The sequence below is a fragment of the Taudactylus pleione genome, unplaced genomic scaffold, assembly GCF_031769625.1.
Source record: "Taudactylus pleione unplaced genomic scaffold, aTauple2 ptg000290l, whole genome shotgun sequence".
Lineage (NCBI taxonomy): Eukaryota > Metazoa > Chordata > Amphibia > Anura > Myobatrachidae > Taudactylus > Taudactylus pleione.
Window position 1 is genome coordinate 3515709 of NW_028284692.1, and position 20694 is coordinate 3536402.

The window sequence follows — 20694 nt, forward strand, 5'->3', positions numbered from 1 at the left end:
TGAGGAAGAGCCACAGGCTTCAGACCAAGCCTGGGGTTAAGGGAGAGGGGGGACCACTTTTTTGGGGGGTACCCACCTCCCCTGAGATCCCCGGCTTGGGCTGCTAATGCTCTGGACCCAGAGCTCCGGTGAAAGGGTCTCCAGGCTGTGGCATTACAGCCCACCTGTTTTGGGTTTGGTGCTGGTTTTAAGTATAGGGGGGATCCTACGCAATTTTTTCCCCCCTATATTTAAAATCAGAACTGTCCCTGCAGCCTGGTGTTGGTTTCTAAATTACGGGGGAACCATACAAATTTTGTTCCCCATAATCTTAGAAGCCAGGACAAGCTGGCAAGCCTGGGGCTGGTTAAGCTTTAGGGGGGGGGGACCCTATGTAATTTTTTTTCTGATATTTACATTTATTTTCTATATTTACAGGCAGAAACATACATGGAACACAACAATCTGTGTATGTTTCTGCCAAACTCTCAGATCACAGGCATATGTATTTTTTTCACGAGTTTTTACAGGAGAGTTTTCCCATCTCATGAGAGTTTAGAAACTCTCTGCTTGGTAAATTCCAGAATCCTATCTTCACCAGTGAAAGGGTTCTCAAATATTTCTGATGGTGAATTGAAGAGAGTTTGCTAACTCTCCAGTATTTTCCCATAGCAAAGGAGATCTCTCTCCCGAGTTTGACATTAGTAAATTTGAGAGTGGGAAAAAATGCCCAAACTCTCCGGAGTTTGCAAACTCTCCCAAACTCTCCCAAACTCTCAGCTTTGTTAATCTGCCCCTTAGTGTCTTATTACCAGTAAAACTGAATCGATAATTTAGCGCCTCAGAAGCACTGAAGATATATATATATATATATAATGTTATCCACCAGCAGCATTACCAAAAAAGAGGAAATTGGCAACCTCACGTGGAAAAAATGGGGTACTGCGCTTGTGGAGACCACAATTATTGTATTAAAAATATAAAACTTACTAAGAAATCAAATTTAAGATGATAAATACTATTCAGGTATACCCGGGTGTATACATTATACAAATTACATCATGTAAGATGCTGAACCCATGGATATTCTGACTCAAAATACAAATTACATCATGTAAGATACTGAACCCATGGATATTCTGACTCAAAATAACTAAGGAAATTGACTGATTTGCCATTGACAAATACATTAGCAGTAATTCATTGACAAATACATTGGCAGTAATTCATAGTGATAACTATTTAGTGATAACTATTAAGGCATGTCCTATAGTTATGAATTCCATAATATTCATCCAAATCATATATAAACTTCAATAATGATTTATTGTATTATTTGTGCTAGCTTTCTGCTTTAACAAATACCTTAGTCCTTTGCCTTGCCTCATGTTATTTATCTTCTAACACAATCTACTTTAACATTCAAATTCTTCACCCATTAAATCTCCACTTCTAATCCCCTGAATAATAAACTTTTGTTATTGTGCAGACACCTTTTCACCACTGTATTGTCACTTGCTTTTCTGCAAATCTCCTGCACTGTCACTCACATTCATACTTTTATTCCTTCTTCCAGTTTTCCTCCCCCTATTCACCTCAGCCACACCATGACCTGTTTTTTTTCCACTTCCCCCTTCACGCAGTGTCTACCTAATCCTCTGCTCTGCTCCCTTTTTTCACCTCTACCCTTTCCCCCTTGTCTCCTTCACCTTCCCTTATCTCCCCTCTTCTGTCTGCCTTCCTACCTCTTCTCTCCCACTACTATACTTTCATTTTCTTCTACCCCACCATAGTCCTACTACACCACTGCTAATCCCTCCTCCAACCCTCCTCTCTATGTCACCTTATCCCACCTCCTTCCACATCTTGTTAAATTCCCTCCCTACCATCCACCTAAAGCTTCCCTTCCCAGCACTGGTGTCTGTACAATCTCTCCACTCTATTCATTTCAGTCCCCAAAATTAATCTCACATAATCGCTACAGCAATCCTGATATTCTCATTCACATCTATCCTACAAACACTGTCCCTTTATCCTCTGCCCTCTGGAATGCCAGATCGGTCTGTAATAAACTGGTTTCCACTCATGACCTTTTCATCTCTAACAACTTGCATCTCCTAGCCATTACTGAAACCTGGATTTCACCCTCTGACATCACTTCTCCTGCAGCTCTCTCCTCTGGGGGCCTCACCTCTCACACCCCTCGGCCTGGGGGACGCCATGGTGGTAGTGTTGGGGTCCTTCTATTCCCTGGTTGCTCCTACCAACTCATACCCTCTGAACCATTCCTTACATTCTCTATATTTGAGGTTCATGCTGTACACCTCTTCCAACCATTACACCTGTGAGTAACTCATTTACCGTCCCCCTGGCCCTCCCTCCAAATTCCTTGACAACTTTGCTTCCTGGCTCCCTCACTTTCACTCCTCAGACTTTCCCTCCATTATCCTAGGTGACTTTAATATTCCAGTTGATATCCCCACTGAATCCTTTGCTTCCAAACTCCTTACCACATCTTCATTTGGTCTCTCCCAATGGACCTCCTCACCCTCCCATGTGAGTGGACATTCGCTTGATCTGGTCTTCACTCACCATTGTGATATTTTTGATTACTCCAATTTCTATTCCCCCTCTCTGACCATCACCTCTCTTTTAACTTATCCCTCTCTGCTTCCCCTCCTCTACCTCCTAAGGCCACCATCACTAAGCGTAACATTGAGGCTATTGACACCATTTCTTTTTATTCCTTCTTGACTCACTTCTCTCCCCTATCCTCTTTCTCTCCTACCCTGAACAAGCTGCTTCTCTATACAATGCTTCCCTTACTTCTGCTCTTGACTCTGTTGCTCCAGCAATCACTACTCACCCTCACAGACCCACACCACAACCCTGGCATTCCAGATGCACCAGATACCTGCAGAAGTGTTCACGAACCGTCAAGCATCAGTGGAGAAGACCACGCTCTAAGGCAGATTTTCTCCATTTCAAATTTATGCTCTCATCCTACAGTGCTGCCGTTTCCCTCTCTAAACAATCATATTTCAAGCACCTCATCTCCTCCCAGTCCTCAAATCCCCAGCATCTCTTCACCACCTTGAACTCACTCCTCTGCCCACACCCTCCTTGCTCTCTGCCCTTCACTTTGCTACCTACTTTACATCTAAAATTGTCTCCATACGTCTGGACATCATATCCCACCAATCCCCCAATCCTACACCTCCTCCTTTCCCAGATCATCCTCCCCCTTCCATTTTTACCTACTCTTACATCCTTCTTCCCTGTATCTGGAGAGGAAGCAATGGCCCTCATCCGATCCTCCCCCCCTTCCACCTCCCCCCTATCTCTTCACGTCTCCTTTGCTACCTCTCTCCTTGTGCCTGTTCCCATCTTGTTCACCTCCTCAATCTCTCCCTCTCATCTGGCACTGTTCCTTCTGCATTCAAACAACTTGTCTCCCTTATTCTTAAAAAACTTACCCTTGATCCGAACATTCTCGCCAACTACCGACCCATCTCTCTCCTCCCTTTTGCCTCCAAACTCCTTCAGCGTATAGTTTACAACTGCCTTACCACCTTTCTTTATTCCCAGTCCATCCTTGACCCTTTTCAGTCTGGCTTCCATTCTCTCCACTCCACTGAAACTGCCCTCACAAGTCAGCAACAATCTCCTTGCTGCCAAATCCAAAGGCCACTACTCTCTGCTCATTCTCCTTGACCTTTCTGCTGCTTTCGACACTGTTGACCACCCTCTCCTGCTGCTAATCCTTCCCTCCCTTGGTCTACATGACGCTGCCCTCTCCTGGCTGTCCTACCTCTCTGACTGATCCTTCTCTGTCTCCTCTCATGACTCCTCTTCCCTCCTCATCCTCTTCCTCTTACAGTAGGTGTTCCCCAAGGTTCTGTTCTTGCACTCCTATTCTTCCTCTATATGTCCTCTTTAGGTGAACTCATTAGCTCTTTTGACCTCCATTACCATCTCTATGCTGATGATACCCAGATCTACCTTTCCTACCCTGACCTCTCCCCCTCTCGTATATCCAACTGTCTCTCTGCTATATCTTCCTGGATGTCCCAGCGATTTCTTAAACTTAATATGTCTAAGACTGAGATGATCATCTTCCCACCCTCCCACATAACCTCACTTCCCACTATTTATCAATTTATGGCACAACTATCTCCTCTAGCCCCAAAGTTCTCTGTCTTGGACTTATCCTGGACTCCTCCCTCTCCTTCAAACCACATATCCAGAACCTTTCACAGTCCTGTCATTTCCATCTCAAAAATATTTCCAGGATCAGACCCTTTCTAACCCAGGATACTACTAAGACCCTAATACACTTACTGGTCATCTCCAGATTGGACTACTGTAACCTCCTTTCTGGCCTCCTCAACTCCCAATTCTCTCCTCTCCAGTCTGTCCTCAATGCTGCCGCTCAACTCATCTTTCTTTCCAAACTCTCTACATCTGCCTCCCCTCTCCTACAAGCCCTCCATTGGCTCCCCTTCAGAACCCAATTCAAGGTTCTCACACTCGCTTACAAAGCCCTCACACATTCCTCTCCCACTTACATCTCTAACCTCATCTCTCTTTGTTCAACAAATGCACGCCACGTCTCATGCCAACTGATACTTTGTAAGGAGCCATGGAACACTTGTGGCGCCATATAAATAAACAATAATAATAATAATAAATTGTACTTGTTGGTTGTAGCTGCAAGCTTAATAATAGTGCAAGGAGCCTGTACTGTTGTTTTAAGTAGTTAGTTAATGGGAAAAGGCTGACTATCTGGCGACCCCCTTTTACCCAGCGCTAAACAAGACCAAACATGTGTTGGGCAAATCAGTAACAGTTTTATTTAGCATACAGCACAAATACAAGCAAACCCCTAAGGACTCAGGGCAAGGGAAGACCTGGTGGCAAGGCTTTTGCAACATTTTGTCTACGATGATCGCTCCATGTGGGTAGGGGAGAGCTCGGCCCAACCTTACAATAATGCGGCAAGATAAACAGTGTGGTTGGCCGCAGGAAGAGAATCTTCCCGCAGCTGCTGCACTCAGAGAGGCCTTTCCTCTGCTTGCCTGCACCCTCCCCAATGTCTGCCATGTTGATGATCACTGCTGATCATTCAGCACAGCAGGACCCCCCACCCCGCAGCTGCAGAGATTAGCAGCTACTGGGAAAAAGTAAGTTAACCCCCTCTCACTCCCTAAAGTGTACCTGGTGCCTGAAGCCGCTGTGAAAAGTAAAGTCGTGATGTTCCCGATGTTAACTGCTGATGGTGATGATCCAATGTTCTGATGATTGAGAAACCAATTTTTTTTTACGAATATTAAAAAAAAAATATATATATATATATTTTTTTTATTATGAAATCATTTTGGATAAGTTGAAATACATGTTCTTCACCTAATTCACGCATAAAAAAGCCCTGACAATTTCTGTGGTTTTAGAAAAAAAAAATGTCAGTTAAGTGGTTAAGTATACAGTAGTTAGGCACCAAATGTGTATTACTACTATAGGCACTATTTAGCCCAAGAAAACTTATTGTGCAGGCGGTAATCAGGCACATTTTCATTAGTTAACATGCACTCACTTATCAGTTATATGGGCATATTTATCAATATTATTCACAACCTTTTCACATTATTTTAGTAGCATCTAAATGTATGAAAGGGCTTTTGGAGGAGAATTTGTAAAATTCTCCTCCAAGTCCTTAAATTCATATTTTTTAAGTAAACAGATCGCATTTCCCAAACTTGTAATGCGAAATGCAATCTGCTTCAAATTTACTAATGTTCAAATGTACAGAAATACCAGAGAAAGCCCTGCGATAATAACATTGGGCCTGATTCAGCATGGATCGTAATTGCAACAGTGGGCCTGATTCAGACCCGGACGCAAGTGGCCGTTCGCTCGTCCGCCGTACAAGCGAAAAAAATGTAAATTCAAGCGCTCGCTCGTATGTTCGCTCGCAGCTAATCTTCCACCCCATATTCTCACAACCCCTCCTCTAGCTAGCGAACGTTCGAAATAGCGACCGTCCGTCTCCTCTTTGGTTGCAGGGAACACTCGCACAAGTCAAATCCGGAAGTGGCCCTGTCAGTTTTCGATTGCCTGCTATTTCATTCAGCAAACATACTTGAATCGATTAATAGCAATCACTATATTAATTAGCTTAATTGTTATTCACATGTTTGCAATCCTTTTTTTTTTTCAATGTCAATAAACTTTATTATTGTTAGTGTGTGTCATTGCTTCCGCAGAATACGTACGGTTGGACCAAGGGGATGGTTGTTCAAAATTAAAAGTTTGTTTGAATGCTACTCTTGTTTTGCGTTTTTTTTCTAGCCCGATTTTTCATCTTTTTTATTAATATTTAAATTAGCTTACGCATGTCACTGCATCAAGCCTATCATAACTCACATTATATTTTTGAGGGTGTAGGTCACATGACTCATACAATAACCAATAGAATGCTTTCTGTTAATTTACAAAGTACATTAGCCAATCAAAATTTTTCTAGGACCTTTATTAAAACTGTTTTGTGTAAAAAAAATCATTGCCATCATGAGAGCCGCAGTTTTTTGTAGACGTGAGCTCCTGGTCCTCACTGATGTGATGGACCGGAGAAACACACACCAGCCGCACCCCATCACTAACCTCCGCAAGCGGCTGGCCTATGCGGAGGTGCGGTGCCGCCTGCGTACGATCCGGCTACCGCAGGAATATCGGCCAACTGGAAAGAAGGTGGTCCGATCTGGGGCGCAGATCCCCACGCCTGTTGGCCAATTTGCGTCAGCAAATACAGGAAAGTAAGTGTTTTTTTTTATTATATTTAAAATGGAAGCATACCTGCGTGTGCATGTTTACTGTATAGCCCTGTTTCTTTATTTTGGACATACCTGCATGTGCATGTTTACTGTATAGCCCTGTTTCTTTATTTTGGACATACCTGCATGTGCATGTTTACTGTATAGCCCTGTTTCTTTATTTTGGACATACCTGTGTGTGCATGTTTACCGTATAGCCCTGTTTTGTTTTGTTTTTTCGGTGTGTAAATTGTTGAAACAAAAAATGAAATATGTAATAATATACATTTTTCAACATCATTTAGGGGCTGAGCGCAGACTACAACGTCGCCAACGTCATCGACGTCGGGCTCGTCCCCTATCCCCCACTCCCACCCAAACCTCCTCTGCCCATTATTCCCCAAATTCCCCCTCCAACCCAGACCTGGCCGACCGTGAGGCCCCTCCCTCTCCTCACATTCCCATCCCTCCCAATTCACACTTCCCTCAACCCCCCCTCTCTTTTCCTCACCCTCAACTTCCTCCCAAATCACCCCTCCTCCATCCCTGCTGCACTGGCCCACCTCTGACGAGGACGATTTTGGGGCTCCAGGACCAGGCACCATTATGACCGGTATGTTTCCCTTTAAAACTATGGCTGTTTTTACATTATTTTGATTTTGGTTGATGTTGTCCTTTTGCCTGTGCAGTTCAAAATTGTAAAGTATTTCTAATGTTTTTGATATATATCTTTGTGAAACAATGTCTAGGATGTTTTCCCCTTACACATATGACACATGTCCAAACACTCATACTTGTGTCTTTCTTGTTTACGGTACCAACAAATGTTGTATTTTTGCGTAGTTGTAACTCTCTTTTATGTTATTTTTGCCAAATATTTTTTGTCTGTTTTTCGACAATCTTTTCGTTTGGCATTCCTTTTGTTTTGTAGGTTTTTTTTGTCACCTTTATTTGTATAGTATGATTTTTTAGTTGTTTTTTCACATATAAATTAAGGTGTCATTTTAGTAATCCGCCCATTTTTTTTACCCACAGAGGACCAGAGGCGTAACGAAGAAATTTATGCAGGCTTGCAGAATTTGAGGGGCCATGTAGTTGCCATGCTTGTGGCCTTGGATCACATTTTGGCACGCCTGCGCCACTAATTATTTTATGTTTCCCTCCAAAAATGTTTAAAAAAAATAAAATTTATTTTGATTTATTTAAGTCTAATTCCTTGTGTGTAAATCTTAGATTGTTGAACCTTAAATAAGTCTACTATTTGTCCATGGTTTTTAAAGAAATGTAAATGTGTTTGTCGAAAGCTCAAGTAAGTATGTAAGCTTGCACATTAAACACATAACAATACCAATAGGTTTGGAGAAGTAACCTCAAAATGTGATTATTTTTTGGTGTGGGTAATGTTAAATTTAAAGCTACCTGCTTAGGCCTACAATTGCAAACATACTGATTCACCATAATACCTTTGGTGTTTGTTTTTAGCAACAAAGCAGGGTACTAAACTTTTCCAAATAAGACCTTACAGTATTAGGGATTAAGCAACTTTGCATTTTTAGAAACAGGTTACACTTGGTTGTAATTTACGATGGAAATCGTTGGTGAACGTAAAATAAAATTTTAATACACACAAATAATAAACACCAAGTGAATACACACAATAAATACAAAAATTGAAAACACACACACACATCAAAAACACACCAAAACCCCCAAAAAAACAAAATCAGGAACTGTTTGAAGAAGGAGCATGCCAACATGAATCCACAAATGAGGAGAAGAAATCATTGTACCCAAAGTTATATCCAATGTGTCCACATAAAGTCATTTGTGTTGATCAGGTAGTAGGCATGGTTTTTTATGGTCATTTTAGGGATTAAAAACAAAACAAAAAAAATCAGTTAAAAGTGTACTTTAAGATATTACATGTCTACATTGTGGCATTTTTAAACATTATGAGGAAATAATTACCTAAAAAATCTGGCCACAACTTCATCACGTATGGCCCCCCCACATACTGACCTGCGACCAACCTCGGGGGGGCCGTCCTCAGTCAAGGCATCCTCTGGCTGCATTGGGACACCACTCCTTATGGTGATGTTGTGAAATATCCCACAGAGGACCACAATTTTCGAAACCATAGCCGGCAAATACATGAGGTCGCCACCAGAGCGGTGGAGGCATCTGAATCGGCCTTTTAAAAGGCCGATACAGCGCTCCACCACCTGCCTGGTGGCTGTAAGTGCGGAATTATACTCACTTTGTGGCCCTGGTGTGGGAGCCAAATAAGGAGTGAGCAGCCAGGGCGTGCAAGGGTAACCACTGTCTCCTGTGAAAACAGATAAAAAAACATCAGGACCATTGTGTAACAAGCTTTGCATTGGTTTCAACAGGTGTCAACTTACCCAGAAGCCACGCATCACCAGCTTGTAGGTTGTTTAATTTGTGCCAAATCCCTGATTGCCGGATGATGAAGGAATCATGTGCACTGTCGGGGAATTTGGCATTCAGGGACAGGATCTGGAGGGAGGCATCACATACCACCATTACATTCATCGAGTGAAAGTGTTTGCGTTTCCTAAATATAGCCTCCAGCCTTGCTGGAGGCTGAAGTGGTATGTGAGTACCATCCACAACCCCTATGATGTGTGGGAAGCCAGCTATTTGATAAAAATTAGCCTTCGCCACATTAAGCGAACTCATATCCAATGGCATTTTAATAAAATGATGGAGGTGTTTGAAAAGGGCCTCCATCACTGCCCTCAGGATCCTTGAAAAGGAGGACTGGGAAATTCCAGCGACTATTCCCACAGTGGTTTGAAAGGATCCTGAGGCACAAACATGTAACACCGACATTAATTGCGTAAGTGGTGGTATTGCTGTAGGACTGTCAATTTGCCGTTCAAGATCACTCTCTATTAATGAGAGAGTGTCTATGATGAGTTGTGGCGGAAGACGGTAGCGCCTTAACACATCATCTGGCATTCCAAAAAGGGTGACACGTGTTCTATATATCTGGGGCCTTGCACGCCTACGAGGCCTATGCCTGGGACGAAGTTGAGGTTGGTCGGGTTCTGGAACCATGGCCAATATAATACGACCAACATCAACCTGAAATGTTAAGCAAGGTAGTTATAGTTTTAGACAAATGTGTTAAGAAAAATATACTTATCTTTTCCAAGAAAACCAAAGATGCTTACAGGCCTGGGACGTGTCATGGGCAAATCAACCTACATTTCAAAATTTGAAAATTTTAATTTAAAAAACTATGATTTTAAAAAAAGTTCATATTCTAAAAAATAGAGAAGGGAGCACACATTAGTTCTCAAAATAGTACGCTACATTTAGTGGTAAGACATGATTTTACACAGAGAAATTGAAAACACATTAGTTCGCTAAATAGTACGCTACTTTTACAGTTAAATAAGGATACATTAGTTCGCTAAATAGTACGCTACTTTTACAGTTAAATAAGGATACATTAGTTCGCTAAATAGTACGCTACTTTTACAGTTGAATAAGGATACATTAGTTCGCTAAATAGTACGCTACTTTTACAGTTAAATAAGGATACATTAGTTTGCTAAATAGTACACTACTTTTACAGTTGAATAAGGATACATTAGTTCGCTAAATAGTACGCTACTTTTACAGTTAAATAAGGATACATTAGTTCGCTAAATAGTACGCTACTTTTACAGTTGAATAAGGATACATTAGTTTGCTAAATAGTATGCTACATTTAGTGGTAAGACATGATTGTTCACAGAAAAAAAACAACATTACTTAGCGAAACATATGCTAAGACCAACACATCGAATTTGTAAAATCATGAAACCAAAAACACTTACCAAAAACAGACAAATATCCTAAAGTTCAAAAACTTCACTCGGTCACTGCCAAAATAACTGTAAAACGAAAAAAAAAATTAGAAAAAAAGTAAACTATTTACTAATATTTTTTACGGTGGTTTTTTTAAATACTCAAAAATGCAAATCAAAAAAGCCGAAAAATATCAGAAAATGCTAATGGAAAATAACGAAGAAAAAAAGCCAAAAGATCAAAATAAACCAGTCCTCCTTCTACAAACCAATCGCCAACAATCAACTCCAACGCTAAACCTCCAACAATCAAAACATGCCACCTCGACTCGAGTCACACCAAGCCATAAATAGGCTTTATTTTCCCGCTCAAATTAAGGACGGACAATAGGAGCGCACAAGGAATGATGCGGACGAATAATGCTGACGCATGTATAAAAACGTCACTGAAGGCCAAAATTGTTCTGCTACATTGACCCAAAAAAATGAGTACAGAGCAGCAAAGTGCTAGCCAACAGGCACCATGTAAGTGGGTTTTTTTTTATGGGAAAATGCGTATGTTTAACATTACATTTTAAAACATTTTACTAAAAATAATTTTTAACATTTTAAAAAAAAGGTGTGGAGGATGCCATGGAAGAGGCTGCTGGCCCTAGTAGGCAAACTAGGGCCAAAAAAAAGGCAGCCACAATTCACAAGGAAGGAGATGGAGGTTTTGGTGCAAATGTGCAATGACAACCTGGCACAGGCACCAAGGAATATGGGTGCAACCCAGAGATGGAAACTGTGGGACGACATAGCCAGTGGTGTCAATGGTTTGGGTGAGTTTGAACGTTCAACCCGGGAGGTCAACCGCCGGTACGTAAAAACGACATTTTAGTAAAAAGTGTTTACAGGTCAAAATACTACAGGAATAATGCCAAATTTTAAACCAACAGATGGAGCGACTTCAAATATCAGCTTAAACAAAAACTGGCTGATAGGGCTAGGCATGCAGGGGTGACAGGTGGGGGTCCCACCTGTGTCACTTGAGCTCACAGATTTGGAGGAGCTGGCACAGGGGTGTGTGCAGGATGAGGAGGTGTTTGGCGTGTCGAACATGGATACCGACATGTCAGACTTTGCGGCTCCTCATGTTGCCCCAGGTAAATGTTGTAAGGTTACCAACTCAGAAATGTGTTTTTGACAATATCTAGATTATAATTTTACTCTTTTCTCTTTTTTCTCACAGAGACACAGGCGGATGAGTCTGCTCCAGAGGTGAGCTTTGGCCGCAGAATTTCTTCTGGCTCTGCAGGGGAGGAAGCAGTAGATCTGGCTGGGGACCCTGTGGCAGACAGTCCAGGGCATTCCCCCTCGCAGGCAGTGGCCCTCCTCACTGATCTCAATGGTAAAACGGATCAGCAGACCGGGATTCTGCTGAGGATGGACGCCAATCTGCTACGGGTGGCGGACGCCCTGGAGCAAAGTGCTGCGGCCAACGTGACCATTGCTAAGGCCCTTGCGGAAAATACTGGGGCCAACGTGCGAATAGCAAATGCCCTGGAGCAGCTCGTTCGCCAGCACATGTTGGAGCCGGCCTACCTTCCTGCCGGAACATCAGGACCCTCCACCTCTGGCACAACAGCAGCCATACCTCCAAATGTGCCTAGCCCTATGCCTAGTCCTGAGGCCACAACATCTGCCTCTGGCCAGGCCAGCCGAAGGACTTCCCGGACCCGTTCAGGCTCCCTCCAACCCCCGGCCAAACGGCCTAAAAGGTGATGACAGCACTGGCTAATTTCCCCACAATCCATTTCTGTGTTTGCCCCATATTCCTGCATGGCAAAAACCTCCCTCTCCTTTCTTGTGAATTGTTTTTATTTGTTTTAATTCTGTTCAAGTGCCACTTATTTTGTGGGTGTGTGTGCAAAATGATTTGTAGATTTTGGCCCTCATTCAGAGCCGTACGCTCTGAGCAGAGCGCACGCTCTGAATGAGGGCCGGCCTCCATAATTATGGAGCGTCCTCCTGGACGCTCGTATAGCTGTGGGTCACCACCCACAGCCTATACGAGCGTGCAGTTTGATGGCCGCGATGGTCGTGACCATCGCGACCATCGCCACTGCGAGCCGGAGCCTGCGGTTGAGGTTTTCAACCGCAAGGCCCGGAGTGATTTTGGCTCTATCAGAGCCAAAATCACTCCCACTGACATCACTAGTGATGTCAGTGGGCCGGCTTCTGACGGTAGGCGTTCCCTTGGGAACGCCCCTGTCAGGGAGGCACGCCCCCGGCATGCCCACCAAAGGGGGCGTGCTGTCAATCAACATCGACAGCATGCCCCCTTTGATCAGACACAACGAGCGAAGGAAAGTCCTTCGCTCGTCGCGTCTGGCGCATGCGCACAACAGAGCTCCCTCCGTCGTGCGCATGCTCAGTGCAGACCATCGACCCACTCGCGAGTGGGTCTGAATCAGGCCCTTTGTCCCATGAAAAAAAATATGTTTACTTTAAAAAAAACTTGACACAAAAATAAACAAAAAATTATTACACTTTGGAAACAAAATTGCAAAAATCTATTGCTGATTTATTCACAAATTGGTTAAAAGGTAATCCCTCTAACAAACTTACAAACATAAAACATTACAAACAGTTCATATTTTGCCTAAAAAATGAGGGTTAAAATCAATTTATTAGTTTTAATTAACAATTATCCAAAAAAAAAGGACGATTGGTTTCTTGGTCCAAAACAAAAAAAAAAACCATGCGTACAATATTGTTTGTCTACAAAATAAACACTTACAAATATGTAAAAAGCACTCAAAAAACCCAAACATTTGTTAACTAATTGATTGTATGCCCCAGAAATTAGCAGCTGAGTAGTTCACCTGTGTTCGGTTTTTAACTACTAAAAAAGGTTTATTTGCGAAACACCTTAGAAGCTGTTTAGCAATTAAAAGTTAATTGTTTTTGTTGCCCCACTTGATTAATCGCAACACCATCGATGAGTCCGGGGAAGTACGAGGAGACCATCGTCATTACGGTAGACTATACCAGACCCAAAGCTGAGCGAGCAGTCTTAATGGAAATTGGATCACACAGTGACGTGTACAAAATAGCGTCCACATTGGACGTTCGCACAAGATAATACACGTACGCCCAAAAAACGCCTTGCCACGCCTGCGTTTTCTCATCTCCACCCCCATTACCACCCATAAACGGAACATTTTGTCAATCAAATGACATAGGTCACTTCCTGTTCGCTGTGTATTCGAGCGATCGAGAAATGACCGCAATGATCCGGCCGCACATGCGCAATGAGATCCGGACGCATGCGTGGTTTAAAACAATCAAATGCATACGAGCGAACGGCTGATAGCGTCCGGCTCTGAATGAGGTCCAGTGTACGCAGATCAGACGATTGTTGCATACTGCGCTTGCACCACACTGCGTGTGCAGCGATCGCAGTGCAATTACAGACGTACTGTGGAATCTATCACAGACTGAGTGACAGTCCGTGAGCGTTTCGGGGTGGTGACGGGAGTGGTTGCAGAAACGCAGTGTGCCTGTGCGTTTGAACACTGTTGCATAGGCATGCATAAATTTGCCACTGCAATTGCCTAAACAGCCTGAGTACTCACTGCGGGCGACAATACTTGCAAATTCTGAGACAGGTTGGAGCTGCTGTAATTGTGCATGAGGGACCGATGCTCGCTGATGTTACCGATGTATATGCAGGACTGTGAGGTATTACAGATGTTAGAAGGCAGTAGTGGGCGTCTCTATGCTGGCTGAGCGGTGACAGACATTAGCATATTTTTGCAGATTCATTGTGTGCAATTACGCAGCTGCGATCAAACTTGCAATCCATGCTGAATCAGGCCCACTATCTTCTGTGATATATCTGGGGTAATTAGCTCGGTAGAGGGGTGTCAGTGGTTCAGTGTTAGGTGCTTGAATGAGGGTTCACAAACAGCTTTCCAGGTTTAAATCAGGCTTGCCTACCCTCCCGTCCAGCCCCCCCCTTGCCTACCCTCCCGTCCAGCCCCCTCCCATCACCGCAGTGACTCGATTCGCCATTGTGAATTTCGGCATTGTGAAGAGGGGTCACGCCCCCGGCCTTGCCCCCAATACATCAAGCCTCCTGTGCATTACTTATCTGAGCTGCATTGTCTAACGCAGCATTGGATAATCTGGGTAACATCCGCCAGCTAAGGTGACCCATGGTGTTGTCTTCCTTTGTCAGTGTCGATGTTTTGCTGTTGTTTGGGAGGCGGGCAGGCACCCGTGCATGCAGGAGGAAGTGTGCACCTTCAGTTCCATCCTCCTTTATTTCAAACATACACTTCCCAGTAATTTCAAACCAGGACTTGAACAAAGGACTTCACACAATGCAGTCAGACACCTTACACATAGAGTCCTGTATAGGAAGCTTGGTAATTCTAATAAATGGGCAATATCTCATCAAGGCATCTATAGTAATGTTAGCTTCAAGCCTGTAGTTACTATCACTACACTAGGGATTCTTGTCTGAAACTACTGTGATTTGACACTGCTTGACTGAATGAGTGGAGTCTAATGAGCCCCCCTCCGGTATTCACCAACAACTGCCGCATGGTGGGATAGACTTTGCGGTAGAGAGCTCGCCGGTCGCAGCCCGCACAGGATGAGATTAGTTACGAATGTAAGAACACTTGTAAATTGAGACAGTAATTGAAGGTAACAGATAGTGAAACTGATGGCGGTGAGGCATGATGCTGACTGTACCAAAGCACAGAATCATTGCAGTCCACAGTGTACAGAGGTACTAGCACAGTTGATAGAAGGTTCACTCATATAGGAGAGACACTGGTGAGCAATATAAAGAGGCATTGCACATGAGATCCTGCAGGACTGCAGGAGCAGTGTATAAAGACTATGCACAGGTGATGCTGCAGGACTGCAGGAGCAGTGTATAGAGACTATGCACAGGTGATGCTGCAGGACTGCAGGAGCAGTGTATAGAGACTATGCACAGGTGATGCTGCAGGACTGCAGGAGCAGTGTATAGAGACTATGCACAGGTGATGCTGCAGGACTGCTGGAGCAGTGTATAGAGACTATGCACAGGTGATGCTGCAAGACTGCAGGAGCAGTGTATAGAGACTATGCACAGGTGATGCTGCAGGACTGCTTGACCATTGCAGAGAGACTATGCTCAGGTGATGCTGCAGGACTGCAGGAGCAGTGTATAGAGACTATGAACAGGTGATGCTGCAGGACTGCAGGAGCAGTGTAGAGACTATGCACAGGTGATGCTGCAGGACTGCAGGAGCAGTGTATAGAGACTATGAACAGGTGATGCTGCAGGACTGCAGGAGCAGTGTATAGAGACTATGAACAGGTGATGCTGCAGGACTGCTGGAGCAGTGTATAGAGATTAAGCACAGGTGATGCTCCAGGACCATTGTAGAAAGACTATGCACATGTGATGCTGCAGTGAAGGTACTGGGAAATCCAACAAGAAGATTCCAAGAGGAGACACTGAAAATATCCAGGAGTTGTAGATCCACTTGTGATACCCTGCAGTTACGAGGGATCACTTAACCTTTGTCCCAATGCACCTGTCGCAATTGAGGGAGCCATGGCTGTCTGAAACTGTGCACCCCAGGATGTTCTGGGGCAGTGCAGAGAGAGTAGCACATATGCAGTGTACATTAAGACAGGAGAATGACCACAAAAGGTAGTGAGGGGGAATGAGTTATGGAATTCTGAACCATTAGCAGGTTACATGACTTTGACGTTTCTGGAACCAGCAACATGTGGCAGTTACGTTGGTTAGATGGTGACATAGAGATAAGCTTACAGAAAAGCCAGAGAGTCAAGCTGTTGTTAAGAGAGTCTGGGACTTGTAATGACACAGGGTCTGATTCACTACAGATCGCAATATAGCGTACGCAGTTTTACTACGAATTTATTCTAATCCATAGCGATTGCAATGCAGGCGCGGCACTACATAAGGACGTCCACTTCACCTACACATATGATCCGTAATGTTTAGCAAGATTGCGAAAACATTGGTACAATCGAGTACCATCAAAGCCTCACGCACAGTTAAGGCAGATCAGACCTTACTCAGGAATTGCTTCAGCGTACGCTAGAAGACTTCAGGCTGCGTATAATATAGCAGTGGCTAATTTATGCATGCCCCTGCAATGTGGCACGCTTGCGTTCGGCTGACCCCCCCCAGTCACCACCCACAAATGGAACTTCCTGTCAATCACTGCATACGCAGAACGCAACAATCAGCCGATTGCGTGCATATAAGCAACTGCGTTCCTTGCTGAATCAGGCCCACAATCAGTTGCAGTGTGTCAGTGTATGCTGTACCGGAATACATACGGGATGCCGGCGGTCAGAATCCTGACGCCGGCATACCGACAGGGTTAGAATACCAACACTTATCAGTAGTTATTCTAACCCTCCCTTCCCTGATGCCTGTACCTGACCCTCCTCCCTACTGTATAAACCTAACCTTCCCTCCCCGCACCCTAAACCTAACACTCCCCCCTTAGTGCCTAACCCTAGCCCTCTTCTTAGTGCCTAACCCTAACCTTCCCACTAACCCCAGTACTTACCTTCTGGATTCCAGCGGTCGGGATGCCAGCGCCCATATCATTGTGAGATTGTATTTATTAGTGATCAGCCAGTAAACCATATTTGTGGTAGTTAGTAAGGTTATATTTAGTGTAAATGAATGTAATATTGTGCTATTGAATCCAGTTTTGCTGGTTTAGATAGATTGTCCAGGAAAAAATTACTAATATACCGCATAATGTTGTGTGTGCTTAGTATTGCATTGTAGATCTCAGGTACTGCTTCTTTATAACTGTATTATAGTTTGAAACCCAATAAACCATTTTCAGTACCCCTTTAAGTAAAGTGACCAATTCTAATGTTTCTTGTCTAGGGTCATTACTAATAGAGTAAAGATATTTGCCAACATTTTTTCTCTCATCTCTTGTCTGCGTTTGCTTGGGGAATCCTTGCCTCTCTGCCAGGGCATGCTGTGAGACTAGAGTTGGCACTGAAGGAAGAGGTGAGAAGATGTCTTCACTACAGAGGTAATTCCCCATAATCTATTCCCTCATCTGGCCGACCACAGCAGAGTTCCCGGCAGCAGAAGCCCGACAGCGTTGGAAATCCCGATCGTCGCTAAGGTAAGTAAATAGTAACCTAACCCCCTAACCCTCCTTAGGGGTGCCTAACCCTAACCTCCCCCCCAAGTGCCTAACCCTAATCCCCCCTCTAAGTGCCTAACCCTAACCCCCCGGGGGGGTGCCTAACCCTAAGTCCCCCCCGGGGGTGCCTAACCCTCCCTTCCCCTAGCCTAACCCTCCCGGGGGGGTGCCTGACCCAAAGTCACCTCCGGGTGCCCTAAATCTAACCCTCTCCCCCCTGTGGCTGTCCGCTCGCGGCGCACGGCATCCCTTCGATCAGGATGCCGGGCGCCGGTCTCCCGGCGTCGGGGAAATGTCAGGCGTTTACATCTAGACGCCCGGCATTTCACCATCGCCGGGATATGACAGTCGGGAAGCCGGCTGCCAATATTAAGGCAGCCGCCTTCCCGATTTTATACCTCACACGCTGCTGACCACTGAGAGTTAAAAGTCCAGGCAAAGACGCAGTGTCCAGGAGCTGTTTAAATAGTATGTTTTTAGTGCTTTGCCTGGATTGGTTAGCACTGCTCAGCTGCCTACAGGTCCACAGATGGAACTGGTTTGCTGTGAAGAGAAAGAGCCAGTGCATCATTGCCAAGATGGTGGCAACAATGCACTGGCACCGCCACATCGGACACTGAAGCAGTCACTTCTGACTGATGCCAATGGGAAGGAGACGCAGATTGGCAAACACTGCTGTGGAAGGAGGAGGGACCGGTGTATGGGACCCAGTATGCAGGAGCTGGCAATTTGTGCCAGTTACCATATAATTTATATCTGCTGTGATGATGCAAATCAAGTACATTCCTTCCAACATTATTACATTTTATATCGGTCACTTCTCTAGTTCTAGCCGATCATAATCTCTTAGGATCCGGTCAGAATGTCGACATTTAGAAGATCGACAGTCAGAATGTTATCATGTTCTGAATGCCAATAGTCTGAATGTCGACATGGGCTTCAAGACGACAACCAATATTTGGACATTCAAAAATGTTGACATGGTTAAAATGTCAACACATTCTTAACCACTTGCCTGGCACAGGCGTAACAATTACGCCCACACCAGGCTTACCTTTAACTGACACGGTCATCATGGTGAGACCAGTCAAAAACTCCCACTAGGCGGCTACGGGAAGGTAATCTTCCAACAGCCGCCTATGTCAGATGGACCTGCTGTTCCCTCTACACACTTGACTCCCCCTGCTTTGTGTCCCGATCACTACTGGCCACAGTGATCAGGACCTGGCGGTACCCCCCTCCCAGCACGGCTGCAAGGGCAGCCGTGACCTCCATAGAAGCAGTAGCCACGGCTCCTGTAGCCGCGGCTGCTGCTGTGTATACTTGGCGACGCCCCCACCTTCCTCTCCCGGCTACCGCCCGGGGATGAGCCAGTCCCTCCTTCCGGACATGACCAGCAAGCTCCGCCTCCAATGTTCTGTCCGATCACTGCTGGCCACATTGATCGGGCAGTAGTGTATGCATATATTTTATATATACACCACATACACAGATTAATATATATATATATATAATTATATATATATATATATATATATGTATGAATATTTGTGTGTGTATGATATATATATATATACTGTGTGTGTATATATATATATATATATATATATATATAAAATCACTGCCGGACCCCCCCACCCGCAGGCGAAACCCCTTTCCGGCTTGCACAACAGACCACCAGGTAGCAAAAGCCAACGTTTCAATGCTGGCGCATTTTCACCAGGGCAAAGCAGAAAACATGCTCTACTCACCATGTATGGGTGCTCCCTTTCACCAATGTAGCCTCAGCAAAAGGAGCCAAGTGGATTTTTTCATTAGATGCTCTAAGTCCAAGAGGACTAAATGAAACCATGGGGCTACATTGTTTCATTTGATGTCTCTTTGTATATACTGTACTGTGTGTCATTTTACTTGTACTTTCCATTTGATCAAACTGACTACCTGTTCGCAAGCAGAACTTTTGCTGCATTAGCTGTATAGCATGTAGATATTTGGCAGTGGATTTTTAGGATGCAGCACATTAGTGATGTTTTAAGGACATCAGGTATATGCAATATTTGTGTTTTTTTGTTTGTTTGCAGTTATGTTTATCTTACCATTATGGTAAATTGTCATGTGTTAATGCCACTATTAGCGTCTAATTAGCTGGGCTGCATTGGTATGTGGAGCTTGGCTACTTGCTTTGATTAACTATTTGCTTAACAGCTGTGCTACATTGATAGTGTCCAGAGTATTGCTGCTTTACTGCAGTCTATCTAGCTTCTTATTAACCATGGATTATTACAATTTCATGTGCAGGCAGATTTTGCCTATACTTTGTTATTATATGCCTCATTACTTTTAATGTATTTTTTGTACTTTAACATTATGTTGGTGAAGGAACCACTGGGTGTGACATCATCAACCTGCATCCCATGGCTGGGAGATGTGCCTGACATGAGGCTACATTGGTGAAGGGGAGCTTCTATATATGGTGAATAGAGCATGTTTTCTGTATTGCCCTGATGAAAATGCGCCAGCGTTGAAATGTTGGCTTTTGCTACTTAGTGGTCTGTTGTGTCTTTTAAATCCCTGAGTGCCGCCGATTGTATGACTCTGTGTAGAAGATAGTGGTTACCATCATCTTCATGACAGAGGGCAACGGGGTCAGATCTCCGCAGTAGGCAGTGAGTGCCAGAAAAGCCATAATTGTACACACACACACACACACACATATATATATATATATATATATACACACACACACATACGTGTCCCCACTTTTTTTTTTAACTAGAAAGTAATTTTTTTCAAAAATGTCCCAAAAATGGTCATTTTTTTAATTAGCGCATTATGTTATTATTCGCTATTTAAAGTTTTTACATTTTTTGTTTAAAAATTATATTGAAT